Genomic DNA, 14,039 nt, shown 5'->3' on the forward strand with positions numbered 1-14,039 from the left:
CGGCAGTGAGTCACATTTTACACAAACTCCCCTGCAGTTTTGAAAATATCCCAAATATCCCAATTTTGTGGCCTGAGCCATATTTTGGAGCCAAATTCTGGCTCTCTGCACGTATTCGCATTTTGAAATTACGACTTTTTATACCCAACATGTGGCAAGTTCTGAAACGGCAATGAGTCACATTTTAAACAAACTCCTCTGCAGTTTTCAAAATATCCCAATTTCGAGGCATGAGCCATATTTTGGAGCCAAATTCTGGCTCTCTGCACGTATTCGCAGTTTGAAATTATGACTTTTTATACCCAACATATGCCAAGTTCTGAAAGCGGCAGTGAGTCACATTTTGAACAAACTCCTCTGCAGTTTTCAAAATATCCTAAATATCCCAATTTCGAGGCCTGAGCCATATTTTGAAGCCAAATTCTGGCTCTCTGCACGTATTCGCAGTTTGAAATTACGACTTTTTATACCCAACATATGCCAAGTATGGAAAGCGGCGTTTGGTCACATTTGTCCCGAACCTCCCTGCAGTTTTAAAAATATCCCAAACATCAAAATTTCGAAGCCTGAGCCATATTTTGGAGCCAAATTCTGGCTCTCTGCACTTATTCGCAGTTTGATATTACGACTTTTTATACCCAACATATGCCAAGTACTGAAAGCGGCAGTGAGTCACATTTTGCACAAACTCCCCTGCAGTTTTCAAAATATCAAAAACATCCCAATTTCGAGGCCTGAGCCATATTTTGGAGCCAAATTCTGGCTCTCTGCACGTATTCGCAGTTTGAAATTAGGACTTTTTATACCCAACATATGCCAAGTACTGAAAACGGCAGTGAGTCACATTTTGCACAAACTCCCCTGCAGTTTTCAAAATATCCCAAACATCCCAATTTCGAGGCCTGAGCCATATATTGGAGCCAAATTCTGGCTCTTTGCACGTATTCGCATTTTGAAATTTTACTTTTTATACCCAACATATGCCAAGTATTGAAAGCGGCGTTTGGTTACATTTGTCCCAAACCTCCCTGCAGTTTTCAAAATATCCCAAACATCCCAATTTCAAAGCCTGAGCCATATTTTGGAGCCAAATTCTGGCTCTCTGCACTTATTCGCAGTTTGATATTACGACTTTTTATACCCAACATATGCCAAGTACTGAAAGCGGCAGTGAGTCACATTTTGCACAAACTCCCCTGCAGTTTTCAAAATATCAAAAACATCCCAATTTCGAGGCCTAAGCCATATATTGGAGCCAAATTCTGGCTCTCTGCACGTATTCGCAGTTTGAAATTACTACTTTTTATACCCAACATATGCCAGATACTGAGAGCGGCGTTTGGTCACATTTGACCCAAACCTCCCTGCAGTTCTCAAAATATCCCAAACATCCAAATTTCGAGGCCTGAGCCATATTTTAAAGCCAAATTCTGTCTCTCTGCACGTATTCGCAGTTTGAAATTACTACTTTTTATACCTAACATATGCCAAGTACTGAAAGCGGCAATAAGTCACATTTTGCACAAACTCCCCTGCAGTTTTCAAAATATCCCAAACATCCCAATTTCGAGGCCTGAGCCATATATTGGAGCCAAATTCTGGCTCTTTGCACGTATTCGCATTTTGAAATTTGACTTTTTATACCCAACATATGCCAAGTACTGAAAGCGGCAGTGAGTCACATTTTGAACAAACTCCTCTGCAGTTTTCAAAATATCCTATATATCCCAATTTCGAGGCCTGAGCCATATATTGGAGCCAAATTCTGGCTCTCTGCCCGTATTCGAAGTTTGAAATAAGACTTTTTATACCCAACATGTGCCAAGTACTGAAAGCGGCAGTGAGTCACATTTTGCACAAACTCCCCTGCAGTTTTCAAAATATCCCAAACATCCCAATTTCGAGGCCTGAGCCATATATTGGAGCCAAATTCTGGCTCTCTGCACGTATTCGCAGTTTGAAATTACGACTTTTTATACCCAACATATGCCAAGTACTGAAAGCGGCAGTGAGTCACATTTTGCACAAACTCCCCTGCAGTTTTCAAAATATCCAAAATATCCCAATTTTGAGGCCTGAGCCATATTTTGGAGCCAAATTCTTGCTTTCTGCACGTATTCGCAGTTTGAAATTACGACTTTTTATACCCCACATATGCCAAGTACTGAAAGCGGCATTGAGTCACATTTTGCACAAACACCCCTGCAGTTTTCAAAATATCTTAATTTCGAGGCCTGAACAATATTTTGTAGCCAAATTCTGGCTCTCTGCACGTATTCGCAGTTTGAAATTATTACTTTTTATACCCAACATATGCCAGGTACTGAAAGCGGTGTTTGGTCAAATTTGACCCAAACCTCCCTGCAGTTTTCAAAATATCCCAAACATCCCAATTTCGAGGCCTGAGCCATATTTTGCAGCCAAATTCTGGCTCTCTGCACGTATTCGCAGTTTGAAATTCGACTTTTTATACCCAACATATGCCAAGTACTGAAAGTGGCAGTGAGTCACATTTTGCACAAACTCCCCTGTAGTTTTCAAAATATCCAAAATATCCCAATTTTGAGGCCTGAGCCATATTTTGGAGCCAAATTCTTGCTTTCTGCACGTATTCGCAGTTTGAAATTACGACTTTTTATACCCCACATATGCCAAGTACTGAAAGCGGCATTGAGTCACATTTTGCACAAACTCCCCTGCAGTTTTCAAAATATCTTAATTTCGAGGCCTGAACAATATTTTGTAGCCAAATTCTGGCTCTCTGCACGTATTCGCAGTTTGAAATTATTACTTTTTATACCCAACATATGCCAGGTACTGAAAGCGGTGTTTGGTCAAATTTGACCCAAACCTCCCTGCAGTTTTCAAAATATCCCAAACATCCCAATTTCGAGGCCTGAGACATATTTTGCAGCCAAATTCTGGCTCTCTGCACGTATTCGCAGTTTGAAATTCGACTTTTTATACCCAACATATGCCAAGTACTGAAAGTGGCAGTGAGTCACATTTTGCACAAACTCCCCTGCAGTTTTCAAAATATCCCAAATATCCCGATTTTGTGGCCTGAGCCATATTTTGGAGCCAAATTCTGGCTCTCTGCACGTATTCGCAGTTTGAAATTACAACTTTTTATACCCAACTTGGCCCGGGAAATGGCCCGGGTACAGGCCCAGAAATGGCCCGGGTACCGGCCCAGAAATGGCCCGGGTACAGGCCCAGAAATGGCCCGGGTACAGGCCCAGAAATGGCCCGGGTACAGACCCAGAAATGGCCCGGGTACAGACCCAGAAATGGCCCGGGTACAGACCCAGAAATGGCCCGGGTACAGGCCCAGAAATGGCCCGGGTATAGGCCCAGAAATGGCCCCGGTACAGGCCCAGAAATGGCCCAGAAATGGCCCTGGTACAGGCCCAGAAATGGCCCTGGTACAGGCCCAGAAATGGCCCAGGTACAGGCCCAGAAATGACCCGGGGACAGGCCCAGAAATGGCCCGGGTACAGGGACAGAAATGGCCCGGGGACAGGCCCAGAAATGGCCCGGGTACAGGCCCAGAAATGGCCCAGCTACAGGCCCAGAAATGGCCCGGGTACAGGCCCAGAAATGGCCCGGGTACAGGCCCAGAAATGGCCCGGGTACAGGCCCAGAAATGGCCCGGGTACAGGCCCAGAAATGGCCCGGGTACAGGCCCAGAAATGGCCCGGGTACAAGCCCAGAAATGGCCTGGGTACAGGCCCACAAATGGCCCGGGTACAGGCCCACAAATGGCCCGGGTACAGGCCCAGAAATGGCCCGGGTACAGGCCCAGAAATGGCCCGGGTACAGGCCCAGAAATGGCCCGGGTACAGGCCCAGATATGGCCCGGGTACAGGCCCAGAAATGGCCCGGGTACAGGCCCAGAAATAACCCGGGTACAGGCCCAGAAATGGCCCGGGTACAGGCCCAGAAATGGCCCGGGTACAGGCCCAGAAATGGCCCGGGTACAGGCCCAGATATGGCCCGGGTACAGACCCAGAAATGGCCCGGGTACAGGCCCAGAAATGGCCCGGGTACAGGCCCAGAAATGGCCCCGGTACAGGCCCAGAAATGGCCCAGAAATGGCCCTGGTACAGGCCCAGAAATGGCCCTGGTACAGGCCCAGAAATGGCCCTGGTACAGGCCCAGAAATGACCCGGGTACAGGCCCAGAAATGGCCCGGGTACAGGGACAGAAATGGCCCGGGGACAGGCCCAGAAATGGCCCGGGTACAGGCCCAGAAATGGCCCCGGTACAGGCCCAGAAATGGCCCGGGTACAGGCCAAGAAATGGCCCGGGTACAGGCCCAGAAATGGCCCTGGTACAGGCCCAGATATGGCCCGGGTACAGGCCCAGAAATGGCCCGGGTACAGGCCCAGAAATGGCCCATGTACAGGCCCAGAAATGGCCCGGGTACAGGCCCAGAAATGGCCCGGGTACAGGCCCAGAAATGGCCCGGGTACAAGCCCAGAAATGGCCCGGGTACAGGCCCACAAATGGCCCGGGTACAGGCCCAGAAATGGCCCGGGTACAGGCCCAGAAATGGCCCGGGTACAGGCCCAGAAATGGCCCGGGTACAGGCCCAGAAATAGCCCGGGTACAGGCCCAGAAATGGCCCGGGTACAGGCCCAGAAATGGCCCGGGTACAGGCCCAGAAATAACCCTGGTACAGGCCCAGAAATGGCCCGGGTACAGGCCCAGAAATGGCCCGGGTACAGGCCCAGAAATGGCCCGGGTACAGGCCCTGAGATGGCCCGGGTACAGGCCCAGAAATGGCCCGGGGAAAAGGCCCAGAAATTACCCGGGTACAGGCCCAGAAATGGCCCTGGTACAGGCCCAGAAATGGCCCTGGTACAGGCCCAGAAATGGCGCTAGTACAGGCCCAGAAATGGCCCGGTACAGGCTCAGAAATGGCCCGGGTACAGGCTCAGAAATGGCCCGGGTACAGGCCCAGAAATGGCCCATGTACAGGCCCAGAAATGGCCCGGGTACAGGCCCAGAAATGGCCCGGGTACAGGCCCAGAAATGGCCCGGGTACAAGCCCAGAAATGGCCCGGGTACAGGCCCAGAAATGGCCCAGGGACAGGCCCAGAAATGGCCCGGGTACAGGCCCAGAAATGGCCCGGGTACAGGCCCAGAAATGGCCCGGGTATAGGCCCAGAAATGGCCCCGGTACAGGCCCAGAAATGGCCCAGAAATGGCCCTGGTACAGGCCCAGAAATGGCCCTGGTACAGGCCCAGAAATGGCCCAGGTACAGGCCCAGAAATGACCCGGGGACAGGCCCAGAAATGGCCCGGGTACAGGGACAGAAATGGCCCGGGGACAGGCCCAGAAATGGCCCGGGTACAGGCCCAGAAATGGCCCAGCTACAGGCCCAGAAATGGCCCGGGTACAGGCCCAGAAATGGCCCGGGTACAGGCCCAGAAATGGCCCGGGTACAGGCCCAGAAATGGCCCGGGTACAGGCCCAGAAATGGCCCGGGTACAGGCCCAGAAATGGCCCGGGTACAAGCCCAGAAATGGCCTGGGTACAGGCCCACAAATGGCCCGGGTACAGGCCCACAAATGGCCCGGGTACAGGCCCAGAAATGGCCCGGGTACAGGCCCAGAAATGGCCCGGGTACAGGCCCAGAAATGGCCCGGGTACAGGCCCAGATATGGCCCGGGTACAGGCCCAGAAATGGCCCGGGTACAGGCCCAGAAATAACCCGGGTACAGGCCCAGAAATGGCCCGGGTACAGGCCCAGAAATGGCCCGGGTACAGGCCCAGAAATGGCCCGGGTACAGGCCCAGATATGGCCCGGGTACAGACCCAGAAATGGCCCGGGTACAGGCCCAGAAATGGCCCGGGTACAGGCCCAGAAATGGCCCCGGTACAGGCCCAGAAATGGCCCAGAAATGGCCCTGGTACAGGCCCAGAAATGGCCCTGGTACAGGCCCAGAAATGGCCCTGGTACAGGCCCAGAAATGACCCGGGTACAGGCCCAGAAATGGCCCGGGTACAGGGACAGAAATGGCCCGGGGACAGGCCCAGAAATGGCCCGGGTACAGGCCCAGAAATGGCCCCGGTACAGGCCCAGAAATGGCCCGGGTACAGGCCAAGAAATGGCCCGGGTACAGGCCCAGAAATGGCCCTGGTACAGGCCCAGATATGGCCCGGGTACAGGCCCAGAAATGGCCCGGGTACAGGCCCAGAAATGGCCCATGTACAGGCCCAGAAATGGCCCGGGTACAGGCCCAGAAATGGCCCGGGTACAGGCCCAGAAATGGCCCGGGTACAAGCCCAGAAATGGCCCGGGTACAGGCCCACAAATGGCCCGGGTACAGGCCCAGAAATGGCCCGGGTACAGGCCCAGAAATGGCCCGGGTACAGGCCCAGAAATGGCCCGGGTACAGGCCCAGAAATAGCCCGGGTACAGGCCCAGAAATGGCCCGGGTACAGGCCCAGAAATGGCCCGGGTACAGGCCCAGAAATAACCCTGGTACAGGCCCAGAAATGGCCCGGGTACAGGCCCAGAAATGGCCCGGGTACAGGCCCAGAAATGGCCCGGGTACAGGCCCTGAGATGGCCCGGGTACAGGCCCAGAAATGGCCCGGGGAAAAGGCCCAGAAATTACCCGGGTACAGGCCCAGAAATGGCCCTGGTACAGGCCCAGAAATGGCCCTGGTACAGGCCCAGAAATGGCGCTAGTACAGGCCCAGAAATGGCCCGGTACAGGCTCAGAAATGGCCCGGGTACAGGCTCAGAAATGGCCCGGGTACAGGCCCAGAAATGGCCCATGTACAGGCCCAGAAATGGCCCGGGTACAGGCCCAGAAATGGCCCGGGTACAGGCCCAGAAATGGCCCGGGTACAAGCCCAGAAATGGCCCGGGTACAGGCCCAGAAATGGCCCAGGGACAGGCCCAGAAATGGCCCGGGTACAGGCCCAGAAATGGCCCGGGTACAGGCCCAGAAATGGCCCGGATACAGGCCCTGAAATGGCCCGGGTACAGCCCCAGAAATGACCCGGGTCCAGGCCCAGAAATGGCCCGGGTACAGGCCCAGAAATGGCCCGGGTACAGGCCCAGAAATGGCCCGGGTACAGGCCCAGAAATGGCCCGGGTACAGGCCCAGAAATGGCCCGGGTACAGGCCCAGAAATGGCCCGGGTAAAGGCCCAGAAATGGCCCGGGTACAGGCCCAGAAATGGCCCGGGTACAGGCCCAGAAATGGCACGGGTACAGGCCCAGAAATGGCACGGGTACAGGCCCAGAAATGGCCCGGGTACAGGCCCAGAAATGGCCCGGGTACAGGCCCAGAAATGGCCCGGGTACAGGCCCTGAAATGGCCCGGGTACAGGCCCAGAAATGGCCCGGGTACAGGCCCAGAAATTACCCGGGTACAGGCCCAGAAATGGCCCTGGTACAGGCCCAGAAATGGCCCTGGTACAGGCCCAGAAATGGCCTGGGTACAGGCCCAGAAATGGCCCGGGTACAGGCCCAGAAATGGCCCGGCTACAGGCCCAGAATTTGGCTCCGAAATATGGCTCAGGCCTCGAATTTGGGATATTTAGGATATTTTGAAAGCTGCAGGGTAGTTTGTGCAAAATGTGACTCACTGCCGCTTTCAGGACTTGGCATATGTTGGGAATAAAAAGTCGTAATTTCAAACTGCGAATACGTGCAGAAAGCCAGAATTTGGCTCCAAAATATTGCTCAGGCCTCAAAATTGGGATGTTTGGGATATTTTGAAAACTGCAGGGAGGTTTGGGACAAATGTGACCAAACGCCGCTTTCAGTACTTCGCATATGTTGGGTAAAAAAAGTCGTAATATCAAACAGCGAATACGCACAGAGCGCCTGAATTTAGCTCCAAAATATGGCTCAGGCCTCGAAATTGGGATATTTGTGATATTTTGAAAACTGCAGGGGAGTTTGTGCAAAATGTGACTCACTGCCGCGTTTAGGACTTGGTATATGTTGGGTATAAAAAGTCGAAATTTCAAACTGCGAATACGTGCATTGAGCCAGAATTTAGCTCCAAAATATGGCTCAGGCCTCGAAATTGGGATGTTTGGGATATTTTGAAAACTGCAGGAGAGTTTGGGACAAATATTACCTAATGCCGCTTTCAGTACTTGGCATAGGTTGGGTATTAAAAAGTCGCAATTTCAAACTGCGAATACGTGCAGAGAGCCAGAATTTGGCTCTAAAATATGGCTCAGGCCTCAAAATTGGGATGTTATGGATATTTTGAAATTTGCAGGGGGGATTGGGACAAATGTTGCCAAACGCCGCTTTCAGTACTTGGCATATGTTGGGTATAAAAATTAGTAATATCAAACTGCGAATACGTGCAGAGCCAGGATTTGGCTCCAAAATATGGCTCAAGCCTCGAAATTGGGATATTTGGGATATTTTGAAAACTGCAGGGAGGTTGGGACAAATGTGACCAAACGCCGCTTTCAGTACTTGTTTTATGTTGGGTATAAAAAAGTCGCAATTTCAAACTGCGAAAACGTGCAGAGAGCCAGAATTTGGCTCCAAAATATGGCTCAGGCCTCGAAATTGGGATATTTGGGATATTTCGAAAACTGCATGGCAGTTTGTGCAAAATGTCACTCACTGCCGCTTTCAGGACTTGGCATATGTTGGGTATAAAAAGTCGTAATTTCAAACTGCGAATACGTGCAGAGATCCAGAATTTGGCTCCAAAATAAGGCTCAGGGCTCGAAATTGGGAAATTTGGGATATTTTGAAAACTGCAGGGGGGATTGGGACAAATGTGACCAAACGCCGCTTTCAGTACTTAGCACATGTTGGGTATAAAAAGTCGTAATTTCAAACTGCGAATACGTGCAGAGATCCAGAATTTGGCTCCAAAATAAGGCTCAAGCCTCGAAATTGGGATGTTTGGGATATTTTGAAAACTGCAGGGGAGTTTGTGCAAAATGTGACTCATTGCCGCTTTCAGGACTTAGCATATGTTGGGTTTAAAAATTCGTAATATCAAACTGCGAATACGTGTAGAGAGCCAGAATTTGGCTCCAAAATATGGCTCAGGCTTCGATATTGGGATGTTTGGGATATTTTGAAAACTGCAGGAAGGTTTGGGACAAATGTGACCAAACGCCGCTTTCAGTACTTGGCATATGTTGGGTATAAAAAATCTTAATATCAAACTGCGAATACGTGCAGAGAGCCTCAATTTGGCTTCAAAATATGGCTCCGGCCTCGAAATTGGGGTGTTTGGGATATTTTGAAAACTGCAGGGGAGTTTGTGCAAAATGTGACTCATTGCCGCTTTCAGTACTTTGCATATGTTGGGTATATTAAGTTGTAATATCAAACTGCGAATACGTGCAGAAAGCCAGAATTTGGCTCCAAAATATGGCTCAGGCCTCGATATTGGGATGTTTGGGATATTTTTAAAACTGCAGGGGGGATTGGGACAAATGTGACCAAACGCCGCTTTCAGCACTTGGCATATTTTGGGTATAAAAAGTCGTAATATTAAACTGCGAATACGTGCATAGAGCCAGAATTTGGCTCTAAAATATGGCGTCCATTAGGGAGGCTCCGGCCTCCCCCGATGCTGTGAGCCCCTGGATAGCTGCAGTGAATTTGGCTCTAAAATATGGCGTCCATTAGGGAGGCTCCAGCCTCCCCCGATGCTGTGAGTCCCTGGATAGCTGCAGTGAGCACACACTGGCCCAAAAAAGCCAGCTGAATTCAAAGATGAGCTCCAGGCGAGGTGTGGAAAGAAAGTCCAGCTAGGAGCGTTCAAACTGCGCGCCTTTCGGCTTTGAATCTCTTCCACAACGAAATCTTTTATTGTAGAGCTGTTGACAACATACCTTTATCTCAACTTAAGTTTTCGCCACGCATAATTTTTTCTCATTTGGAAAATACATTATCATCTTCACTATAAATGACTACTATAGCGTGTCATTTCTGCTCACACTCATCTCTAAATAAAATGATTACAAATACTTCCCAAGACATAAACTGCCTCATCCAGCCCGCCTCTTCCCTCATTCCAAATCCACAAACCCACCAACAATCCTCCAACTTCATGGGAAGGTCAAGCTTCCCATGACCTTGGAGTCATTGGATATGGGTTTGTGGATGGCCTGACCTAGCAGTTTATGCCTTTGGGGAGATCTCCCCCCCCTGGCATATGCATTAATGATATATAATGCATATGCCAGCCAGTCCAAGTCTAATCTTAAGATTATTCTCCTATCTCTCAATTCAAGGTTAAACATTCAAGGTTAAATGTTTGCCCTTGATCACCAGCAGTAATTGAGGATACAGATGTAAGCTGATTGGAGAGTCGCGTTCTGAGTGTAAACTAGTAGAACGTAAGTCAAGAAACTGCAGATGGCCTATTGTCCTGCACGTGGCACTTCCTATTTATATCCACCTACACTCATTCATATTCGTCTAACCTAAGCTTCAACCAATCAAAGATTCCTATGCCTATTATGATCCAGTAATATGGATCCAGTGATCCAGTAGTATGATCCACAATCGATTTGAGAATGGTCCAGGACGGACCGAAACGTCGTTGTCCCTTCACCTTCTAGTGTGTGGTCTGGTCAACATACTTCAGCCACGTTATTGTGACTCTTCGTCTGCACATGATCCAGTAATTTGTTCCACAAATCCACAACCCAGTTACCAAACCAGTATTTACCCATGTATTTCCTAAATCTGAACTTATCTTCATTTAAAGCCTTATCAATAGCTTCCTTGTTATGCCCATTCATCTACTTGTACACTTCAATCATGTCACGTTAAGGTTTTTCCAACATCTCTTCATACGGAAGCTTTCTAATTTGCGGGATTATTTTTGTCATCCTAACTGACGTGTTCTAGTGAATTATGTCCTTTCTTTAGCATGGCGACCAAAACTGAACAGCATAATCTAAATGGGACCTAAAAACAATACGTTAATAAACCCAGCCGACTTATTGCAAACTCTTCTATAAATAAATCTATGGGAAAGAAAAGCTCTCAGCCTGCTAACAAGAGTGTACAAATCCACAAGGGCCGGGACGAGGATTCAAACCTGCATCCGAGAGCATCCCAGACGCTGCCGTAATCGACTGAGCTACGACATGGTCAAAAGGAGTTGAAACCGAATTTCTACTGAAATTACTGGATCCTGCAGCCTCTCCGAGGCACAAACCAGTGTTAGTGTAACAAGAATGTGAAGTTTTCTACGTCCATCTACTTCCACCCGCTCCTCCCCAGAACTAGTTGTTAACTTTACCTTGACTCCTCTGATCCAATACTTGTCCACACGTGCCACACTCCTGAAAAAATATTTTTTACATATATTAAGGGCAAGTATAAGTAATTATCAAAAGAATGCACCAAACCAGTTAGACTATGTAGCACCAGGGTAAGTATAAACAGTTTATTTCAAATACAATCGAGTAAGAAAATACAATTATGAATTTCAAGAACACTGGAACCAATCACTGGAAAGGTGAAATTGCAATAGAGATTAATTACAGATTGTATCAACAATAGCGAGTAGGCAAGACTGATAAGACTGCAATAGCCTAACGGAATACATTTTTGTCTCCGACTCATGAGGCTATGGTTAAGCATCAATGTTCTTTTAAAGTTACATAGAAACACATTACCTTATTAGGGTCTCCCACTAAAACAAACCTTTAGCTAACCTTAGATAAAAGTACTGTGTATTATTAATTTATATAGCTGTCTATTGGCCTAAATTATATAAATAACGTGTTTAAAACCTCTTAAGTACAGTATATGGTCTCTGAGCACTAAACTAACGTTAGAAGCCTAGTGATTACATTGTCAAAAATGACCATTTACAGGTGAATTCATTTTACATCGCAGAGTAAACAAGATGCAAACAATTAACATCTTCCATCTATTTGATAAACAATTATCTAGTCGTCCCTTCACTTTCTAGTGTGTGGTTTGGTCAACATATTTCAGCCCCCGTTATTGTGACTCCTCATCTGCAATTATCTTCCCCATTTATCTGCACAATTGCTATCCTGCTATAACCACTCCATCGCCCTAGTCGTTAACACTAAACAATCTAGGGCGACTTGTTGCTGAACATTATATGCCACCTTTAGCTTAGCTACAAGACACCGTGTACATATTATGAAACTACCTCTAATGTCATAATGCAGCAGTTTGCGCGCTCAAAATACAGATTGACAAACTCCTCAGGAACCGTAGGGGAACTTTTGACAAACCGCCGGCTTCCTGTTGCCGTAGATGGCACCATGGAGAAATGGTGGCCCTCTGGTAAATTTAAGTAAATATTACCTAGGAGTTATGATGTACCAGCCATTAAACATCTGGGACTCACAGTTAATATGAAAACAATCCTTAAGAATAGTTAAACGAACAACATTGAATATTGAACTGTAAGAGTCTCTTGTGGCCCCATCTGGCCTACTGTGTCCTAATATGGAAACCTCACTTTAAAAACACATCAATGATTTTCCGCTTTGGATAAAGTTCAAGACAGCAACAACAATCATGCCAGAACTTGTTCAACTGTCACTACCTCGAATCTTTGAAGGACTAACACTATAAAAGTTTAAATTGTTATAGATTTAGATAGATTAGCCTATAAATTTTCCTAGAAATTACCTACTTAATATTATCTGTTAAATTAAGGACCTGCCCGAAGTCCTATGCGTACTAGTTGCTTTACAAGAATGTTAACACATAGGGCTATGTACTCCTTGTCACCTGTCCTCTTAAAAATAGCGTCGCTTTGGCCGTTTACCCGTATGGCCGAATATGGACATAATTTGAAAATGAAAAAAAATGAAAATAAATTTGGGATTTTTTTTGTCAACAACAATAAGTTATGGGTCCTCTGATAGGTTAGGTGGGCAGGAAATTCTCATAAAGTTTCAAAACGTTATGAAAAATGTTAATGGAAAGAATCCTCTTCTAAGTTTGCCGAGTAAGCCGGACAACTCAAACAGAAAACGGAACAGTGCGTCACTTTTGTGAGTCGATTTCATTTCAAATTACGTCCAAATTTGGCCATAGCGCCGCGCATACCAGCCAAAAGTGACGTTAGTTTTAAGAGGACGGGTTGATCAGTAACCCAATATAACTTGTAGTTATATAAATAAATAAATAACAGCCGAGGCCTTTGTAATACTGACCAAGTTGGAGGTCATTAATACAGACCACTTCTCTAAAATGTCATATTTGACACAGACAGGCTGGACAACAGCTTCAAGCTCAATGAGCCACAATGTAACACAGACAATAGGGGTGTTGTTTCCCTCAAAGGATTATTAACCAATGAACCCGCTTAACCACTCAAGTCTGAAATGCCGAGTCATTCCTCTTGTTCCCAATATACACAAGACAAATCCTCAATAAAATAAGGGGGGGGTAGGAAGGCTAAACTTTGACAAGGCGCCGCCGTCTTGTCCCCGTCGAGGCCACTGTAGGTGGTGGCCCTTAGGTCAATTCATCATAGGAGCCCTTCTCCTTCCATCATTCTGAATCATGCTCATCATATTAACCTGCACCCCCTCAATCCCCCCCCCCCCCCCCTCCACCATCTTCACACAATCTGTGGCCAACATTTTTCGTTTCATTCAGATTTTCATCAAAATATGTCGAAGATTTCTCTTTGGGTTGTTTTAACGGGCATGGCAGCCGAGTGGACAGTGCTTCGGATTCATAATCCTGAGGTTCCGGGTTCGATCCCCCGTTGGAGGCTGAAACAAATGGGCACTTTCTTTCACCCTGATGACCCTGTTTACCTATCAGTAAATAAGTACCTGGGAGTTAGACAGCTGCTATGGGTTGCTTCCTGGGGGATGTGTAAGAAAAAGAAGGCCTGGTCGAGGACAGGGCCGTGGGGGACGCTAAGCCCCGAAATCATCTCAAGATAACCTTAAGATTGCTGGCTAACTACTGGCATGGCTATTAAGGCCACCACAAGCGCACTAATGACTTAACTAGCGGGTACACCTATGGCTGCCACCTGACAGTCACCTCTATATTTTGTCTAA

At 48.0% G+C, this 14,039-nt stretch overlaps 1 long non-coding RNA gene across 1 annotated transcript in view; it reads right to left on the reverse strand.

Moving 5' to 3' along the window:
• The window catches only part of LOC138361372 (uncharacterized), a 142,951-nt gene that overhangs the window by 60,525 nt on the left and 68,387 nt on the right, over positions 1-14,039 (reverse strand). The window contains exon 4 of the long non-coding RNA XR_011226934.1: positions 11,270-11,312. This is a non-coding gene — a long non-coding RNA (uncharacterized lncRNA). The remainder of the gene's footprint in view (positions 1-11,269; positions 11,313-14,039) is intronic.

This window comes from Procambarus clarkii, unplaced genomic scaffold (assembly GCF_040958095.1).
Source record: "Procambarus clarkii isolate CNS0578487 unplaced genomic scaffold, FALCON_Pclarkii_2.0 HiC_scaffold_329, whole genome shotgun sequence".
Classification (NCBI taxonomy): Eukaryota; Metazoa; Arthropoda; class Malacostraca; order Decapoda; family Cambaridae; genus Procambarus; species Procambarus clarkii.